The 3,765-nt window shown below is 45.8% G+C and overlaps 1 long non-coding RNA gene across 1 annotated transcript; it reads left to right on the top strand.

Annotated features, from left to right (window-relative positions):
* The first annotated feature begins 1,536 nt into the window (after positions 1-1,536).
* Positions 1,537-2,001, top strand: LOC139603953 (uncharacterized). Its single transcript, XR_011683867.1, has 2 exons — positions 1,537-1,589; positions 1,635-2,001. It is a non-coding gene; the product is annotated as an uncharacterized lncRNA (long non-coding RNA).
* The last annotated feature ends 1,764 nt before the right edge of the window (positions 2,002-3,765 follow it).

The raw sequence follows: 3,765 nt of genomic DNA, 5'->3' as shown, positions 1-3,765 counted from the left end.
GAAATGAATCAGAAACAGCCCCAACCACTAGTCTTCCAGAAATGTATAAGCAAAACTTTACTAATTTGACCCGAGGACCTGAAAACCCGGGAGAAGGGGACTTGTGGAAAATATTACAGGCCACTTTCCTAGTCCTGAATGAGACCCATCCAAATCTAACTAAGGAATGTTGGCTGTGTTACACCGTAAACCCCCCGTTCTATGAAGCCATAGGGGTAACGGCAAAAAGCAGATGAGTAAATGGGACCAACCCAGCTAGGTGCCTATGGAAAAAAGAAGGAGAAGAATCAAGAGGGATAACCTTGGCAAGGGTAACGGGGAGAGGAAGATGTATAGGACGAGTACCAGTGGAAAAACGACATCTATGTCAGGTTATGGGGAATTTGAGTGACCCTAAGAAACCTGCCAGCTGGATACTGCCAGCAGCAAATACTAAATGGGTCTGTAACACTCTCGGAGTCACCCCATGTATAAATATAGACCGATTTGATGAATCCAGTGACTTTTGTATTCAAGTATTGATAGTACCCAGAGTCCTTTACCACCCCGTAGAGTACGTTTATGAACAATATCAAAATATAGGACCCCACATAGTGAAACGGGAAATATTCACAACCTTCACTGTAGCAATGTTACTAGGAATAGGTGCAGCCGGGACAGGAACAGGAATAGCCTCACTCATACAGCAACACCGAGGATTCCAAGAACTAAGAGCCTCTGTAGATGAAGACCTCAGGAGGATCGAAACCTCCATCAAAGACCTCACAGAATCATTAGATTCCCTAGCAGAGGTAGCCTTACAAAATCGAAGGGGGTTAAATCTATTATTCCTGCAACAAGGAGGACTATGTGCTGCTTTAAGAGAAGAATGCTGCACATATGTAAACAAGAGCGGAATTATACGGGACTCAATGGCAAAACTACGGGAGGGGCTAGAAAGAAGACAAAGAGAAAGGGAAGAACACCAAAGCTGGTATGAATCTTGGTTTAACTATTCTCCTTGGCTTACAACTTTATTATCAATGATAGCGGGTCCACTACTTCTCTTACTATTGGGACTCACGTTTGGCCCTTGTATTTTTAATAAATTGATTAGCATTGTAAAAGGCAGATTAGAAGCTGCTCACCTTATGCTCATACGAGCAAAATACGAAACCTTGAAGATGGATGATCCAGAAGAATCTCTGGAGCTCAGCAAAAGGGAATTAGAGTGTTTTGACAAACAAAATTGAGTATCAAAACAAAGGGGGGATTGAGATGAAGGACTACATTTTGTTCATCACGAAAAAGAGACCAGTGTGTTACAAGAGTTGTCTGCTGACTATTTCTGTACTACTTCATGAGATAGGAGTTACAAGGATACCAGGGAAGGAGTTGCAGGAGCCCACACATAGTCCCACCCAGCAAATGGTACAAACAGATAACTAACAGAAATAACGACCAGGGAAAGGCTGGGGAAAGGGCAGGGGCAGATTAACACCCAGCAGGGAAACCTTTCCCGCTGACAAATGGTACAAGCAGATAACTCACAGAGATAACGACCAGGGAAAAGCTGGGGAAGGGGCAGGGGCAGATAAACAGTCTGCAAGGTAGGATATTTGCTTGCTTAAGCTTGATAGGACACAGTTTGCAAGGCAGGACATTTGCTTGCTTAAGCTTGATAGGGCACATATTGCGTTAATCATAAGATTTTGGTAATTTTCCACGGAGAAGTCACCAAATAAAGACATAGGGTGAAGAAGACGCAGCTGAGGAAGACTCCGCAGCCTTTTATCACCAACCACCAGGAGACAGAAGGATGACCCCCTAGCAACAACCAGCACAGGCGCAGAGAACTCCAAGGTAACATGGACTCCTGAAGGATGGAGAGGATAAAAGGACTGAATCAGAAACTAGTTGGTGCGGCAGTAGGTGGAGCGGAGACTCCCCTGTCGCCCAGCGCTGAGCCTTTGCTTACTTAGTATAACTGCTTCAATAATTAATAAATTCTTTGATTGGAAATTGCTCGTTTTGAGTCAATTTTATAACACGGGGCAGCGTTAGGGGCTGGCCCAGCGGCTTTCCTCCCGCACGGCTGCAGCCCCTTGCCCACAGCTCCCTGGCGGGAGCCAGAGCTGCTTTGCAGCCGGACACCCCCACCGTGTCCCGCAGCCCGGGCCGGCTCCTGCCCGCTGCCGGCGAGGCCCCGCGGCTGGGCCCGGCCATCCCGGGCCAGAGCAGCTCCCTGCCCGGGGGAACACAGGGGGACACAGGGGATGTGAAATACAAAGCTGTGTGTCGTGTCAGGTACACACAGGCAATGTGTGTATTTGTGATTGCGATATGTGTGGAGACCGACAATGGGACAGTTGTGAATTCTGATAATAACTGAGGAAAGTAAAGCATGGAAGAAGTCCTTTGAACCCATCTCTTGTTTGCAATTAACCTTGGTTGATTTAGAAGCATTGGCATTAAAGCATTAAGAATGTTGCTTCTTGCTTGTAGTTAATCCTTAAAGAGTTCTGCAATAATAACCTTTTGAAGTATAATTTTAGAATATTGCTTGTATCCTTGAAACTATAGCTTTGGAATATATATAAAGGAAACATGCTTATCTCATGCCTTAATAAACCAGAGAAAAACAGCTTGAGAAAGGAAGATGAACATCACCTCAAGGATTTATAGTTTCAACCAAGGGAAGCTGGACATCACTGTTGTTAGATTTATAGTCTTTGCAATTAAAAGGAGGACCTACATCTGGAGAGCTGGACCTCACCAGATGGGATTCATCTTTCTTCTTTTGGAAACCGGACCACCACCATCTGGGGATACTCCTTTTGGGATACATCCTGAGAAAAGCTAAATCACAATAGTACATAGAATTGTGATGTAAAAATTTGGAATAGAAACTGCTGATGAGTGAGAATTGGAATAGAAACTGCTGAGAAAGCTGGTGAGTACCCCTATAAATACCTGTAACCCTCAATTATCGGTGTGCAGTTGGAGGAAAAACCTCCCGCACTGTAGCCAGTGCTGTATTGCTCATACTTTACCATATTAAATAATAAATTGATTGCTGCTTGAATATTGGCCTAGTCAAGCTTCTCATTTATACCATCCATAACTGTAAAAGGAAAACTTCCCGCTGAACTCAACAAGACTAGAGGGAAAATAAGGCAGAGCCATGGTTTGTCAGGACTTGCTTGATCCTCATGAGCCCTGTGGTGCATTTGGAGCTGAGCCCTGGAACCTCAGGGCCTGAGAGGAGATTGCACAAACCTTCCCAGGAGTCAAAGTCAGAAGAAAACCCCAAAATGTCTCAAAGCATGAATGGGTCCAACTGAGGTCCATCCCAACACAGGCTGCTCATGCACTCCTTGGAGGAGAGAACTGGAGGCCAGGATGGCACAAAAACTTCTCAGAGACTCAGTGTGGAAAGGAGAATCCAAAACACCTTAAAAAACCTTGAGTATATCAAAGCATTAATGAGCCCCACTGAGTGTCAGTGCAAAACTCACAAGGGACTCATTAAAGCAGATAATTGAAGGCCATGATTGCACAAACCTCTCAGAGACTCCAAGGCTAAAGCCAAAGCCAAAGTCCTTTGAAAAACCTGCAGTCCCTGCAGGGAGCATGAAGGAGCCCCCAGGGCCATTGCTGAGCAAGGCTCCCCAGGGACTCCTTGCAGCAGATCCTTGAGGCCACTGGGATGTGGGCTAGGGGGGGATGCTGAGGGCAGCACAAGGGGCTGACAGTGCCCAGCCTGGCTGGGGCTGTGCCAGGAGG

Source organism: Agelaius tricolor, unplaced genomic scaffold, assembly GCF_023055355.1.
Source record: "Agelaius tricolor isolate 1412-34295 unplaced genomic scaffold, bAgeTri1.0.p SCAF_43, whole genome shotgun sequence".
Lineage (NCBI taxonomy): Eukaryota > Metazoa > Chordata > Aves > Passeriformes > Icteridae > Agelaius > Agelaius tricolor.
This window is presented reverse-complemented; position numbering and strand designations above follow the sequence as displayed.